Consider the following 16971-nt stretch of genomic DNA (forward strand, 5'->3'; position numbering starts at 1 on the left):
CATTGCTTGCAGACAGCCATTTGTCTTCGTCCCTTCATCTGTCAGTAAATTATTCTTATTGTTTTATGAATAAGCATAACAATACATACAGTAGGCATCTGTTGGACATACAGGTGTCTATCTTGTAAACCTATCCTCACCAGCAGATTGGAGTAAGAAGCTGCAAGAAGACACTTACTCTTTGAATACAAAATGTGAATCTTATGAATTGAACTCTGAAAACGAGACCTGAAACAAGACAGGCTCCTGAGGGTCAAAGGTTAGTCGTCCAGGTCATAATGCAGCATGTCCTTGGTCACTGCCATAATGTGACGTATCCATCTATAGTAATGCTACTCTGGTCTCCACCCCATACTTCCCCTCCTTGGCACACTCCTCCCCCCAGCTCACTATCCCAGTCAGGAACCAGGTTTCATGGTAATGGTTGGTATGGGGACCCACGCTGTCCCCCTGGCACAAGTCTTTGGCCACGTCAGCCGGCACAGAACATATACTTGGTGATACACTACTGCTATCCTTATACTGCGTTCTCTCTGTAAATGGCATCTCAACCTTCTGTAATGTGTGAGACGTGGCCCCCTGGAAGCGTGTGCGACCCCAGTCGCTGATCGTAGCCTGGGACTCATCCTTCACCGAGTCCTTGGTGAAGACCTTGGGCCCCAGGCAGATGGGACTGGCGTGTGAGGAGAAGGGGATGGTGGGTGTGGAGGCGCAGCATGGCGATATCATGATTGTACAGACTCTGCTGGGAGTCGTAGAGAGGGTGTTTGTACTGCTTCGACACCTCATGGTCCTGCTCTGTGCCCTCTTTGGCATAGATGTTATGCTCCCCTGGAGTGGTACAATAAATTAAGCGATCAAGTATTCCATCTATAGTCAATCGAAATGTATCATCCTAGAATTTAGTTTTCAGTTAGGGATTAGTCATGAATACAATAAAATAGACACCATTTTTTATTTTATTTTTAATAATGGCGCCAGAGGAGATGGCTGCCGTTTTATGGGCTCCTAACCAACTGTGCTATTGTGTGTGTTTTTTCACGTTATTTGTAACTTATTTTGTACATAATTTTTCTGCCACCATCTCTTATGACCGAAAAGAGCTTCCGGATATCAGAACAGTGATTACTCACCAGATTTTTTTTTACGAGTCTGACGCGAAGGATTTACTTCAGACACTGGACAAGGCCCAAATCCCCATCATTCGCATGAAGAAGAGATGGAGATATAGGGGTCGTAGGTCGTGGTGCCTTGTAAGAATACGACAGCGAGTGGGTAACCCGCCTCTATCATCAGTCCTATTAGCCAATGTGCAATCATTGGATAATAAACTGGATGAGCTCCGATCAAGACTATCCTACCAACGAAACTGTAATATCTTATGTTTCACGAGTCGTTGCTGAACGACGACATGGATAACATACAGCTGGCTGGATTTTCCGTGCATCGGCAAGCTAGAACAGCTGCCTCTGGTAAAACAAGGGGTGGCGGTCTGTGTCTATTTGTCAATAACAGCTGGTGCCCGAAATCCTAATATGAATGAAGTCTCAAGGTTTTGCTCGCCTGAGGTATAGTATCTCATGACAAGCTGTAGGCCACACTATTTACAAAGAGAGTTTATCTATATTTTTCGTAGCTGTCTATTTACCACCACAAACCGATGCTGGCACTAAGACACTCAACGAGCTGTATAAGGCCGTAAGCAAACAAGAAAATGCTCATACAGAAGTGGCGCTACTAGTGTCCGTTTTACCTAATTTCTACAAGCATGTTAGATGTGCAACCAGAGGGAAACATCTCTAGTTCACCTTTACTCCACACACAGAGACGCATACAAAGCTATCCCTCGCCCTCCATTTGGCAAATCTGACCATAATTCTATCCTCCTGATTCCTGCTTACAAGCAAAAACTAAAGCAGGAAGTACCAGTGACTCACTCAATACGGAAGCGGTCAGATGAAGCAGATGCTAAGCTACAGGACTGTTTTGCTAGCACAGACTGGAATATGTTCAGGGATTCTTCTGATGGCATTGAGGAGTACACCACATCAGTCACTGGCTTCATCAATAAGTGCATTGATGACGTCGTCCCCACAGTGACCGTACATACATACCCCAACCCCTGTAGCTCAGTTGGTAGAGCATGGCGCTTGCAACGCCAGGTTTCGTTTCCCACGGGGGGCCAGTATGAAAATGTATGCACTCACTAACTGTAAGTCGCTCTGGATAAGAGCGTCTGCTAAATGACTAAAATGTAAATGATTACAGGCAACATCCGCGCAGAGCTTTCAAGGAGCGGGACTCTAACCCGGACGCTTATAAGAAATCCCGCTATGCCCTCTGACAAACCATCAAACAGGCAAAGCGTCAATACAGGACTAAGATTGAATCGTACTACACCGGTTCCAATGCTCGTTGGATGTGGCAGGGCTTGCAAACTATTACGGACTACAAAGGGAAGCACAGCTGCGAGCTGCCCAGTGACACGAGCCTACCAGACGAGCTAAATGACTTCTATGCGTGCTTCGAGGCAAGCAACACTGAAACATGCATGAGCGCACCAGCTGTTATGGACGACTGTGAGATCACGCTCTCCGTAGCCGATGTGAGTAAGACCTTTAAATAGGTCAACATTCACAAGGCCGCAGGACCAGACGGATTACCAGGATGTGTACTCTGAGCATGCGCTGACCAACTGGCAAGTGTCTTCACTGATGTTTTCGACCTGTCCCTGACCGAGTCTGTAATACCAACATGTTTCAAGCAGACCACCATAGTCCCTGTACCCAATGACACTAAAATAACCTGCCTAAATGACTACCGACCCGTAGCACTCACGTCTGAAGCCATGAAGTGCTTTGAAAGGCTGGTCATGGCTCACATCAACACCATTATCCCAGAAACCCTAGACCCACTCCAATTTGCATACCGCCACAATAGATCCACAGATGATGCAATCTCTATTGCACTCCACACTGCCCTTTCCCACCTGGACAAGAGGAACACCTACGTGAGAATGCTATTCATTGACTACAGCTCAGCATTCAACACCATAGTGCCGTCAAAGCTCATCACTAAGCTAAGGATCCTTGGACTAAACACCTCCCTCTGCAACTGGATCCTGGACTTCCTGACGGGCCGCCCCCAGGTGGTAAGGGTAGGTAACAACACATCTGCCACGCTTATCCACAAAACGGGGGCCCCTCGGGTGTGTGCTCAGTTCCCTCCTGTACTCCCTGTTCACCCATGACTGCATGGTTAGGCACGAATCCAACACCATCATTAAGTTTGCCGACGACACAACAGTGGTAGGCCTGATCACAGACAACGATGAGACAGCCAATAAGGAGGATGTCAGAGTCCTGGCCGTGTGGTGCCAGGATAACAACCTCTCCCTCAACGTGATCAAGACAAAGGAGATGATTGTGGACTACAGGAAAAAAAAAGTGGACTGAGCACGCCCCCATTCACATCGACGGGGCTGTAGTGGAACAGGTTGAGAGCTTCAAGTTCCTTGGTGTCCACATCACCAACAAACTATCATGGTCCAAACACACCAAGACAGTCGTGAAGAGGGCACGACAAAGCCTATTCCCCCTCAGGAGACTGAAAACATTTGGCATGGGTCCTCAGATCCTCAAAAGGTTATACAGCTGCACCATCAAGAGCATCCTGACTGGTTGCATCACCGCCTGGTATGGCAATTACTCGGCCTCCGACCGCAAGGCACTACAGAGGGTAGTGCGTACGGCCCAGTACATCACTGGGGGCAAGCTTCCTGCCATCCAGGACCTCTACACCAGGCGGTCAGAGGAAGGCCCTCAAAATTGTCAAAGACTCCAGACACCCTAGTCATAGACTGTTCTCTCTGCTACCGCACGGCAAGCGGTACCGGAGCGCCAAGTCTAGGTCCAAAAGGCTTCTCAACAACTTCTACCACCAAGCCATAAGACTCCTGAACAGCTATTCATGGCTACCCGGACAATTTGCACTGCCCCCCCACCCCCACCCCGTCCCCCTTTTTTACTCTGCTGCTACTCTGTTTATTATCTATGCATAGTCACTTTAACTCTACCCACATGTACATATTACCTCAATTACCTCGACTAGCCGGTGCCCCCGCACATTGACTCTGCACCGGTACCCCGCTGTATATAGCCTCCCTACTATTATTTTATTTTACTGCTGCTCTTCAGTTATTTATTTTTATTTTCTTTGCTAAACACTTTTTTTATTTGTTAAACTTTGCATTGTTGGTCAAGGGCTTGTAAGTAAGCATTTGACTGTAATGTCTACACCTGTTGTATTCGGTGCATGTGGCAAATAAAATTGAATTTTTTTTTAAAAAAATTGTCATTTAGCAGACGCTCTTATCCAGAGCGACTTACAGTTAGTGAATACATATATATATATATATTTTTTATACTGGCCCCCCGTGGGAATCGAACCCACAACCCTGGCGTTGCAAACGCCATGCTCTATCAACTGAGCTACATCCCTGCCGGCCATTCCCTCCCCTACCCTGGACGACGCTTTGGAATTCCTGGAATACCCTGGACGACGATTTGGAATTCATTCCTTTGTAGCCTGGTAGACAGGTGCAGGTGTAGGAGCCCATCTGGTCATTACAGGACGCCTGGTTCAGACAGGGGGACAACTTACACTGGTCCCCATCTGAGACATAACACTCATCATTATTGACATATTACACAATTTACATGTTATACCAAGATTCATACTGATAAACATTAGTTTGATACTCACAAAGCACACACCAGACACACACAGCTCTGAGTCACATCTTAGTCCTCTCTGTGTGTGCCAACACAACAGTTAATCATTAAGCAAAGCCTTACCCTCATTACCGACCCAAAACTCCATCTGAAAAATTCATACAGAATCTTCAGAATATCATAAGTTAACTCATTCATAACACAATACATTCTGCAAGGACTCTAACACCCACAGCCCTCCCCCCACACACACGTCCATACACACTCACTGTTTTCTCATCGTTCTCGAAGGTCTCCCTGGCCTCCTCCAGGTCACACCTTTCCTCCAGACACTCTCTCTCCAGGTTCCCCCATAACATATCCTCGAACACCCCAGTGTTGTGGCACCGCTGTCTCCTCAGCACACTGTCTGCTGCCTGGCCCGACAGGAACACTGGGGCTGGAAGGCCAGAGAGAGATGGTAAGGCTGCAGCAGTTACTGCTGGTGTACAACTGTGAGAGTGGTATACTTGTTACTAGTGAGAAACCTACTAAAACCATCGGCAGTGAGAGAAGGACTTACCTCCCCAGCACAGCCGGCAGTCCAGCAGCATCACACACCATAGAAGAAATGGGTAAACTGTTGCCATCCCTGTCTGATCTGATTCTCTGGTATCACTATATCCCAGTGGAGAAAAAAATAACACACTCCTATCATGGACACACACACACATTCCAAAGTACAGCAGTCTGTTTACTCTTGAACGACAGAGATACATAGTGGGTATGCTTTGTTAGTTTAAAGGCATAACTTTGAGGTACTCTGGTGGAACTTCCCATGTGTGTAAATACATTTCTAACTGATTTTTTAAAGATTTTTCTTTGAGGACTGTTATTTTTGAATCTCAGTGATGTCTTCCTCTAGTTTTGGAATGGAATCAGAAACATGAATTTTTGCACCGTCTACAAAAAACCCAACATGCATTTTAGCTAATATACCACTAGATGGCGGACACGTCTATAAAACTGTCTACCAATGCTTTGATAGAACATCACATAATTCACACATGCACACACACACAGCGATGACATGGCTAAGGCCCAGAGTTTTCCCTGATCAGTTCACATGGCCAGTACAACTCCTGGTCCTAAGGTTAACCATAGACTCACACCAGTCAATGGCCTGGGTAATGCATAGGGCGGCAGGTAGCTTAGTGGTGAAGAGCGTTGTGCCAGTAACCGAAAGGTCGCTGGTTCTAATCCCCGAGCCGACTAGGTGAAAAATCTGTCGATATGCCCTTGAGCAAGGCACTTAACCCTAATTGCTCCTGTAAGTCGCTCTGGATAAGAGCGTCTGCTAAATGACCTATTATTATTAATTATTATGCAGCTCTCCTGGGTTCTGTGAGGATAGTGCGGATTAGGGTTGTAAAAATCCATGAGTGTTCAATAAATTCCCTAGTTTTCAATAAATCCTGGTTGAAGGATTCCAGATTTCCTGCTTATTCCTTCCTGATTTCGGGAGAACAAGGGAATTTATTGAAATTTTGCAACCTTACTGCTGATGCAGCATATTGCTAAGGGTCTGTGTCTGTGGTCCAACTCCAGTGTCATCATGTGGTCTGGTCTGGAGAATACGAGCCCTTCCCTGGCCCGATCTCCCTCTCCATGGGAGTCCCCGGGCTGCTCTGATGGAGCGCTGTATTGTCCCAGACCATTTCTATTTCATTGAGTCGTTAAAATGCTAAATAATTCATAAGTAATTAACACTGGGCCTTTCGATACACAGTCGATTAATCTCATGTCATAAAATCAAAATTCAGTGTTTAGGACTTGATGAGACAGGTTAGCGTTACTGTAGTTTGTTTTGACAGCCAGCACAACTCAACACAGCTGCTGTTGCTGCAGCGACACCTTCTTGAGTTGTTTGCATTCTTTTCACAACCTTATTGAAATGCAACATGCATTGGGGGTTGCACTCCTGCATTTCTCCATGTAATAACTTCAGCCCCGTGAGAAAACAGGCATTTCCCGCCAACAACAGCATTTCAATCAAATGCATAATATGAATTCTTTGATGCACCTGTACTGTCTCTGTCTGCTAGACGATAGCAGTGTAAACAGTCAACGGCTCGGATGACTGAGGTACTTAATGATCTTCTTGGCCTTCCTTTGACACCGAGTGCTGTAAATGTCCTGGAGGGCAGGCAGCATGCCCCCAGTGATGCGTTGTGCTGATCCTCTGGAGAGCCATGCGGTTAAGGGAGGTGCAGTTGCCGTACCAGGCGGTGATGCAGTCCCACAGAATGCTTTCAATGGTGCATCTGCAGAAGTTCGTGAGGGTCTTAGGGGCCATGATTAATTTATTCAGCCACCTGAGGTTGTAGAGGCGCTGTTGTGCTTTCTTCACCTCGGTGTGGTGAGACCATTTCAGGTCCTCAGTGATGTGCATACTGAGGAACTTTAAGCTTTTGACCCTCTCCACTGAAGCCCCGTTATTGATATGGACATGCTCCCTCTTCTGTCTTCTGTAGTCCATGATCAGCTCCTTTGTTTTGTTGACATTGAGGGAGAGATTATTTTCCTGGCACCACTCCGCCAGGGCTCTAACCTCCTGCCTGTAGGCTGTCTCATCATTGTTGGTAATCAGGCTTACCACTGTCGTGTCATCATCAAACTTGATGATTGAGGTGGAGTTGTGCGTGGCCACGTAGTCATTGGTGAACAGGAAATAAAAGAGGGTGCTGAGCACACACCCCTGGGGGGCCCACGTGTACAGGATCAGTGTAGCGGAGGTGTTGTTGCCTACCCTCACCAACTGGGGTCGGCCCATCAGGAAATGTAGGACTCAGTTGCACAGGGAGTAGTTCAGACCAAAGGCCCTGATCTTAGTGATGAGCTTGGAGGGTACTATGGTGTTGAAAGCTGAGCTGTATTCGATGAGCTGCATTCTCACATAGGTATTCCTCTTATCCAGGTGGGATAGGGCGGTGTGCAGTGCATCAGCGATTGCATTGTCCGTGGATCTGTTGGGGTGGTCTGCAAATTGTAGTGGGTCAAGGGTGTCGGGTATGGTAGAGGTGATATGGTCCTTGTTGACTAGCCTATCAAAGCACTTCTTGATGACAGAAGTGAGTGCTACGGAGCGATTAGTCATTTAGTTCAGTTACGTTAGTTTGCTTGGGTACAGGAACAATGGTGGACACCTTGAAGCGAGTGGGGACGATGGATTGGGATAGGGAGAGGTTGAAAATGTCCGTAAACACTCAGGCCGGCCTGCACATGCTCTGAGAACATGGCTTGGGATGCTTTCCTTGTGTCATCAAGTTTGCAGACAACACAACAGTAGTAGGCTTGATTACCAACAATGATGAGACCACCTACAGGGAGGAGGTGAGGGCTCTGGGAGTGTGGTGCCAGGAAAATACCCTCTCACTCAACATTAACAAAACAAAGGAGATGATCGTGGACTTCAGGAAACAGCAGAGGGTGCACCCCCCTATCCACATCGATGGGACCGCAGTGGAGAAGGTGGAAAGCTTGGCGTACACATCACCGACAAACTGAAATGGTCCACCCACGCAGACAGTGTGGTGAAGAAGGCGCAACAGAGCCTCTTCAACCTCAGGAGGCTGAAGAAATGTGGCTTATCACCTCACAAAGTTTTACAGATGCACAATTGCGAGCATCCTGTCGGGCTGTATCACCGCCTGGTACGGCAACTGCACCGCCCACAACCGCAGGGCTCTCCAGAGGGTGGTGCGGTCTGCCGAACGCATTACCGGGGGCAAACTACCCGCCCTCCAAGACACATACAGCACCCTTCACAGGAAGGCCAAAAAGATCATCAAGGACATCAACACCCGAGCCACTGCCTGTTCACCTCGCTATCATCCAGAAGGCGAGGTCAGTACAGGTTCATCAAAGCTGGGACAGAGAGAATGAAAAACAGCTTCTATCTCAAGGCCATCAGACTGTTAAAAAGCCATCACTAGCATATTAGAGGCTGCTGATGCCTTTTGAAATCACTGGCCACTTTAAGAAATGAACATTAGTCACTTTAATAATGTTTACATATCTTGCACTACTCATCTCATATGCATATACTGCATTCTATTCTATAATATTCTTCTGTATCTTAGTCCATGCCGCTCTGTCATTGCTTGTCCATATATGTATATATTCTTAAGTCCCATTCCTGACTTTTTTGTGTGTATTGGGTATATGTTGTGAAATTGTTAGAAATTACTGCACTGTCGGAGCTAGAAGCACAAGCATTTCGCTACACCTGCTATAACATCTGCTAAACACGTGTATGTGACAAATAAAATTTGATTTGAGTTGTCCAGGCTGGCAGCCTTGCGGGGGTTAACACGCTTGAAGGTCCTACTCACGTCGGCTACAGAGATCTTGAGCCTGCAGTCCTCGTGAGCAACAGGGAAATCTGCAGAATGCGGCCCTGTGTTGTTTTCCTCGAAGCGGACAAAAAAAGGTGTTTAACTTGTCTGGGAGGTAGGCATCTAAGTTCTGCAACGTGGCTGGTTTTCCCTTTATAATCTGTGATTGTCTGAAGTCCCTTCCATGTGCGTCTCGTGTCTGAGCTGTTGAATTGCAACTCCTTTGTCCCTGTATTGTCTTTTTGCCTCTTCAATTGTCTTGCTTAGGTCATAGGTGTTCTGTTTGTACTCATCCATGTTTCCAGTCACCTTTCCGTGGTTAAATGTGGTGGTTTGCGCTTTCAGTTTTGCGCAAATGCTGCCATCTATCCATGTTTTTTTGTTTGGGTATGTTCTAATCGTCACTGTAGGAACAACATCCTCTATGCACGTCCTGATGAACCCAGAGACAGTCAGTGTATTCATTGATGTTACTTCCAAAGGCGGCCCGGAACATATCCCAGTCCGTGTGATCAAAACATTCCTGTAGCATGGATTCCGATTGCTCAGACCAGAGATGAACAGACCTTACCATGGGTGCTTCCTGTTTTAATTTCTGCCTGTAGGTGGGGAGGAGCAGAATGGAGGCGTGGTCTGATTTGCCGAAAGGGGGGCCAAGTAGGGCTTTTTATCCGTCTCTGGGAATGGAGAATAAAAATGGTCTAATGTATTTTTCCTGCGAGTGTGGAAGAGATTTGTTGGTGGAAGTTCAGGAGAATTTTCCTTAAATTTCCTTTGTTAATGTCAACGAATGTGGCCTCTATACTGTTCCCAATTTGATCAAAGTCCCGTCTAATTCCTTGAGTGCCAGCGTGTTGTTGGCTTGTGGGGGGCTGTACACAGCCGTGACACAAACAGCTGTGAATTCTATCGGGAGATAATGGGGTCAGCATTTGAGCGTGAGGTATTCCAGGTCAGGGAACATAAATTCTTAAGGGTTTATACAGTCCTACAATCACACCATCAATTGTTCATCATGAAACATACTCCTCCGCCTTTGTTTTTCCCGTAAAGTAATTTTTGCCTGTATGCGCACTGTATTGAAAACCCCCAGGCTGTATAGCAAATCTGATCTCGCAAATGTTATTGTCCAGAGACTGTACATTAGCAAGTAATATACTAGGAAGCGGAGGGTGGTTTGCCCCTTTCCTTGTTCAGACTAGAACGCCAGCTTGCATTCCTGTTCTCCGGCAGCTTCTTTTTGGAAAATGAGCTCCCATGATGAATGGAACTACTTCAGGTAATCCAGACAAAGAATCCAGCTCCTGAAAATCAAATTTGTAGTGAGTAATCTCTGATCTGATGTCCAGAAGTGTTTGTCTGTCATAGGAAATAATACTATAAACCTTCGGAGCAAATAAAGTTGAAAATAACACTACAATAAACAAAAGACTGCAAAGTTGGCTGGGAGCTAGCAACAGGGCGACCATCATCCGTGCCATCTTGTTCTTCCACCATCTTGTTCTTAGATCTGTACAGTGCATCTCTAAAATAGTTATAGAGTGACCAAAGCCAAGGGACTAAATTACAAGTAACATCAATGAGTATTAATTGTGTTTAATTGCATTTCATTAGTTCAATGCTGATGAGGCAGTATCTGATCAGGAACTGAGTACCACCACCAGGGGGGAGTAGTAATGACCGTTCCTGTCAGAGGAAGCAGTCTGTCTAGGGGATATCTCAATTGCATACTCCTCTTTCCTCGCCTCCTTCTCAAAACCCATTGGAGGAGAAGGTCCGAGGTGAGGGACCTCTGGCTTTCTCATCCAATGGGTTTTGAGAAGGCGTTGAGGAGAGAGAAGAGTGCCATTGAGATCTTCCCTGGTAGTGTCTACCCTCCTATCGAGCCATATCACCCAGGAGAGGGGCGCCAACTTGGGGAAGCCAGGAGTCATGGGTTGGAGTCCATGGTACTTGCCTACGGAGCAGCAAGAGGAACTGCCCCTCCCTACCTTCAGGCTATGCTCAAACCCTACACCCCAACCCGAGCACTCTGTTCTGCCACCTGTGGTCTCTTGGCCCTCCCGCTCAGCCCAGTCCAAGTTCTTCTCTGTCCTGGCACCCCAATGGTGGAACCAGCTTCCCCCTGAAGCTAGGACAGCAGAGTCAATGCCCATCTTCCGAAAAAGTCTGAAACCCTACCTCTTCAATGAGTTTCTTAAATAATATACAGCACCCCCACTCGCACCCCCTTCTCACCCCGAGCAACTGCTAAATGATTCCAATTTCAATGTAAAATGTTGGAGCCTCGGCTGTCCTGTACGATCCAATATGGTTGCCCTGTTTGCTCTGTGTCGATTAGAGCAGAGACTGCTGAAACTGAATTACGCTTCTCAAGGCTCCTCTCCAGACTCTCTGTTCAGTGGAAAGGTCTTAGCAGCAAAGCTCTGCCAAATCTCTCACTTTGTTTGTCTGGGTGTAACTTCTCCTCTCTGTAAATCCTCTCCCCGAGTCCTCATAGCGCCCTCCTCTCTTTGTGTTAAAGTATTAATCTGAGCAGGCTCTGTATCCGAGGTACTTCTTCCATCTACAATCCTATTCATACCATAGACTTATGTATGATTTCTACACATTACTTATCTGTCCTCATCTGACTGGTGTAGGAGGAATCAGAGCTTTGTGTTGGTGCCAAAGTCATGGGCTTAAGGGCAAGAGGAAACATTTTGATTTCAAAGAGTTGAGGAATGTGTTGACATTGGACAAGGGTGGCATTTAATGGCTTTCTGGTTGCCATTGTGACATTGAATAGGACAGAGATTCCCAGGAGGGAAATAGCCAGGACTAACTTTAGGGACATCTCTGATTCATAATACCTGACATTGCTCTGCCTGGGGCTCTTAAAATATAGTAATTCGCAAGCATACAGCCTATTTAGGTTAGTTTCCACTACTGATCCTCCTCAGCAAGACAGACAGGCCTTACATAAGCAGCCCAGGAGGACAGTCAAGATCACAAGGTTATGCCTGTCAGTGTGTATTAAAGCAAATGTCTGAGTGGGGAGAGTGCTGTGCTGTGCTGCTTAGTGATTAGATCAGATGAGTTTATTGGTCACGTGCACAGGGTCACACATGTAATTGCAGGGTACAGTGAAATTATTAAGCTCTGAGCTCAAACAGTGCAGCTGAAAAAGAGAAGTGAATGAAAATAATATATATACAGTGAGGGAAAAAAGTATTTGATCCCCTGCTGATTTTGTACGTTTGCCCACTGACAAAGACATGATCAGTCTATAATTTTAATGGTAGGTTTATTTGAACAGTGAGAGACAGAATAAAAACAAAAAAATCCAGAAAAACGCATGTCAAAAATGTTATAAATTGATTTCCATTTTAATGAGGGAAATAAGTATTTGACCCCTCTGCAAAACATGACTTAGTACTTGGTGGCAAAACCCTTGTTGGCAATCACAGAGGTCAGACGTTTCTTGTAGTTGGCCACCAGGTTTGCACACATCTCAGGAGGGATTTTGTCCCACTCCTCTTTGCAGATCTTCTCCAAGTCATTAAGGTTTCGAGGCTGACTTTTGGCAACTCGAACCTTCAGCTCCCTCCACAGATTTTCTATGGGATTAAGGTCTGGAGACTGGCTAGGCCACTCCAGGACCTTAATGTGCTTATTTTTTAGCCACTCCTTTGTTCCCTTGGCCGTGTGTTTTGGGTCATTGTCATGCTGGAATACCCATCCACGACCCATTTTCAATGCCCTGGCTGAGGGAAGGAGGTTCTCACCCAAGATTTGACGGTACATGGCGCCGTCCATCGTCTCTTTGATGTGGTGAAATTGTCCTGTCCCCTTAGCAGAAAAACACCCCCAAAGCATAATGTTTCCACCTCCATGTTTGACGGTGGGGATGGTGTTCTTGGGGTCATAGGCAGCATTCCTCCTCCTCCAAACACGGCGAGTTGAGTTGATGCCAAAGAGCTCGATTTTGGTCTCATCTGACCACAACACTTTCACCCAGTTCTCCTCTGAATCATTCAGATGTTCATTGGCAAACTTCAGACGGGCCTGTATATGTGCTTTCTTGAGCAGGGGGACCTTGCGGGCGCAGCAGGATTTCAGTCCTTCACGGCATAGTGTGTTACCAATTGTTTTCTTGGTGACTATGGTCCCAGCTGCCTTGAGATCATTGACAAGATCCTCCTGTGTAGTTCTGGGCTGATTCCTCACAGTTCTCATGATCATTGCAACTCCACGAGGTGAGATCTTGCATGGAGCCCCAGGCCGAGGGAGATTGACAGTTCTTTTGTGTTTCTTCCATTTGCGAATAATCGCACCAACTGTTGTCACCTTCTCACCAAGCTGCTTGACGATGGTCTTGTAGCCCATTCCATCCTTGTGTAGGTCTACAATCTTGTCCCTGACATCCTTGGAGAGCTCTTTGGTCTTGGCCATGGTGGAGAGTTTGGAATCTGATTGATTGATTGCTTCTGTGGACAGGTGTCTTTTATACAGGTAACAAACTGAGATTAGGAGCACTCCCTTTAAGAGTGTGCTCCTAATCTCAGCTCGTTACCTGTATGAAAGACACTTGGGAGCCAGAAATCTTTCTGATTTTGAGGGGGTCAAATACTTATTTCCCTCATTAAAATGCAAATCAATTTATAACATTTTTGACATGCGCTTTTCTGGATTTTGTTGTTGTTATTCTGTCTCTCACTGTTCAAATAAACCTACCATTAAAATTCTAGACTGATCATGTCTTTGTCAGTGGGCAAACGTACAAAATCAGCAGGGGATCAAATACTTTTTTCCCTCACTGTATATATATATATATATATATATATATATATATATATATATATATATATCATACATACATACATACATACATACATACATACATACATACATACATACATACATACATACATACATATAGTACCAGTCAAAAGTTTGGACACACCTACACATTCCAGGGTTTTTCTTAATTTTTTTACAATTTTCTACATTGGAGAATAATAGTGAAGACATCACAACTATGAAATAACAAATATGGAATCATGTAGTAACAAAAAAAGTGTTAGAAGTAGCCACCCTTTGCCTTGATGACAGCTTTGCACACTCTTGGCATTCTCTCAACCAGCTTCACCTGGAATGCTTTTCCAACAGTCTTGAAGGAGTTCCAACGTATGCTGAGCACTTGTTGGCTGCTTTTCCTTCACTCTGCGGTCCAACTCATCCCAAACCATCTCAATTGGGTTGAGGTTGGGTGATTGTGGAGGCCAGGTCATCTGATGCAGCACTCCATCACTCAAATAGCCCTTACACAGCCTGGAGGTGCGGTCAGCGGCGTTGGAGTTGCCATGCCAGGCTGTGATGCAGCCCGACAGTATGCTCTCGATGGTCGTCCTGTAGAACACTTTGAGGGCCACATTTCTTCAGCCTTCTGAGGTTGAAGAGTCGCTGTTGTGCCTTCTTCACCACGGTGCCTGTGTGGTTTGACCATTTCAGCTCCTCTGAGATGTGTACGCCAGAGTATGTGAGCGGAGCTGGAAAGGAGCGAGGAGCAGAGCATGCCTAATTTTGACTGGAGAACGGAGCGAGTTTCACGAACTCAGGGCATGCCCGGCCCAGAATGCATTTGTAGGCTACTTGTGCGCTGCTATAGCCCCTTGCTTTAGCTACTGTCATGGAGGTCGCTAATTATTTTCACAAAGAAACTAATAAAACACACAGGTGCTAAATCAAGGTGACTTACAATGAATCGGACCAAGAGCAAGAGAGGGAGTGCAGTTATGTAGTGTCCACAACTAAATAATCTTTGTGGAATACGAAAAGTATCCCGAAAGCATGATGGTGTTCTTAGTACGTGCACATGCAGACAGAAAGGAATGAGGTGGGTAGCTAGCTGTGTCATTGTAGCAAAGTATTTATAAACTAAAAATCAGATCTCTTAAAGGTTTCATTCATTTTTGTTCTATTATCTATACAATGCGCTATCATTGATTTTGGCCCAACAGGCCTGACATATGACCTCTTTCAAGGAGCTTGCCATTTTGATACGGTTATTTAGCCTAAAAACCTTTAGGCCTACCTATAGAGAAATGTAAATCAACTCAATGCTCTGCAAGCGTGGAGAGGGTATTCTCCACTGCTGGCCTGCTCTCCATCACATGAGCCTGAAGCCACAGACTCTGGCCAAATTCGTGTTTCTAAAAGTGAATTCAAAGGCACTAGTAAGGCATTTCTCATTAAATTTTTATTGAATTATAAGTGAGTCACAGCCTATATGTGCAATTTATAGAATATACTGTAATGATTTAATACAACAAAATGTTGTTTACATGCTGAGCGCTTAATGTCCCTGCCAGCCTAGTGTCACACTCGCAAATGCTTCACAATTGACTTCTTTGTAGGCTATAGCCTTGAAATAATAGGCCTAGAAATATGTAGCCTATTTCAAATCATAAGCACTTCTTACAGTAACCTTTTCATGTTGTTCATTAAAATACTTTTGATTCAAATCATATGGTTTGGTTTCAATACTTCAAAACCAAATGGTAGGTCCAGGTAGTCACAAAAATAGATTGGTGTTGGTTAAATGGTGATTTTAATGAATGGAGTAAATTTGGAGTGGCAGTTTTTTTTTTTGGTGAGCAAGGAGTGGTTTTTTAGGAGAGGTTTTTAGCGAAGGGGTTGGAAAGGAAGTAGAGCGCTGGAGCGGTGTGCAAGCACCTCTCCGTGAGCAATGAGCGGGATTGTCACACCCTGGCTCTGGGACTCATTATGTTGAGCCAGGGTGTGTTCATTCTATGTTGTTATATGTCTATGTTGGCCAGAGTGGCTCCCAGTCAGAGGCAACGAGTGTCAGCTGTTGTGGGTTGTCTCTGATTGGGAGCCATATTTGAACTGTATGTTTTCCCTTGGGTGTTGTGGGTTTTTTGTTCCGTGTCGGTATTGTTTACCGTGGACTTCACGAGTCGTGTTTTGGTATACTTTAACTAATTAAAGTATGTTTGTTCATCACGCTGCGCCTTGGTCTCTCCCTGACGATCGTGACAGGGATTTTCTGAACTTTTTGACCCCCTCCATGGCGGCCCCATTGATGAGGATGGGGGCGTGCCCAGCCTAATTCCTCCTCAAATCCACAATCCGCCCCTTTGTTTTGCAGATGTTGAGGGAGAGGTTGTCCACCTGGCACCACGCCGTCAGAGTGCATACCTCCTCTCTGTGGGCCGTCTCGTCGTTGTTGGTAATCAGGCCTAATACTGTTGTGTCATAAGTGAACGTGATGATGGAGTTGGAACTGTGTGAGGCCACGCAGTCATGGGTATACAGGGAGTACAGGAGGGGACTGAGGACACACCCTTGTGGGGCCCACATGTTGAGGATCTGTGATGTTGCCTACCTTCACCACCTGGGGACGGCCTGTCAGGAAGTCCAGGACCCAGTTGCATAGGGAGTTCAGTCCCAGGGCCTTTGTGGTGAGCTTAGAGTGCACTATGGTATTGAAGGCAGAGCTGTAGTCAATGAACAGGATCTGTCAGGGCGGTAGGCGAATTGGAGAGGGTTGAGTGTGTCAAGGAGGGAGGAGGTGATGTGGTCTTTGACTAGCTTCTCACTTCATGATGATGGAAGTGAGTGCTACATGTCGATAGTCATTCAGTTCAGTTACTTTCCCTATTTTGGGCATGGGGATGATAGTGGACATCTTGAAGAAGGTGGGGATAACGGCCTGAGCTAGAGAGAGATTGAAAATGTCAGAAAACACAACAGCTAGCTGGTCTGCACATGCTCTGAGGGCATGGCTAGGGATACCGTCTGGGCCGGCAGCCTTGCGTTAACGCTCTTGGATGACTTGCATACGTCCTTCTTGGAGA

At 45.9% G+C, this 16971-nt stretch overlaps 1 pseudogene; it reads right to left on the reverse strand.

The window, feature by feature from the left end:
- Nucleotides 1-238: 238 nt before the first annotated feature.
- LOC121538322 lies at nt 239-5367 on the reverse strand (annotated as a pseudogene).
- Nucleotides 5368-16971: the final 11604 nt, after the last annotated feature.

The sequence above is a fragment of the Coregonus clupeaformis genome, chromosome 3, assembly GCF_020615455.1.
Source record: "Coregonus clupeaformis isolate EN_2021a chromosome 3, ASM2061545v1, whole genome shotgun sequence".
Lineage (NCBI taxonomy): Eukaryota > Metazoa > Chordata > Actinopteri > Salmoniformes > Salmonidae > Coregonus > Coregonus clupeaformis.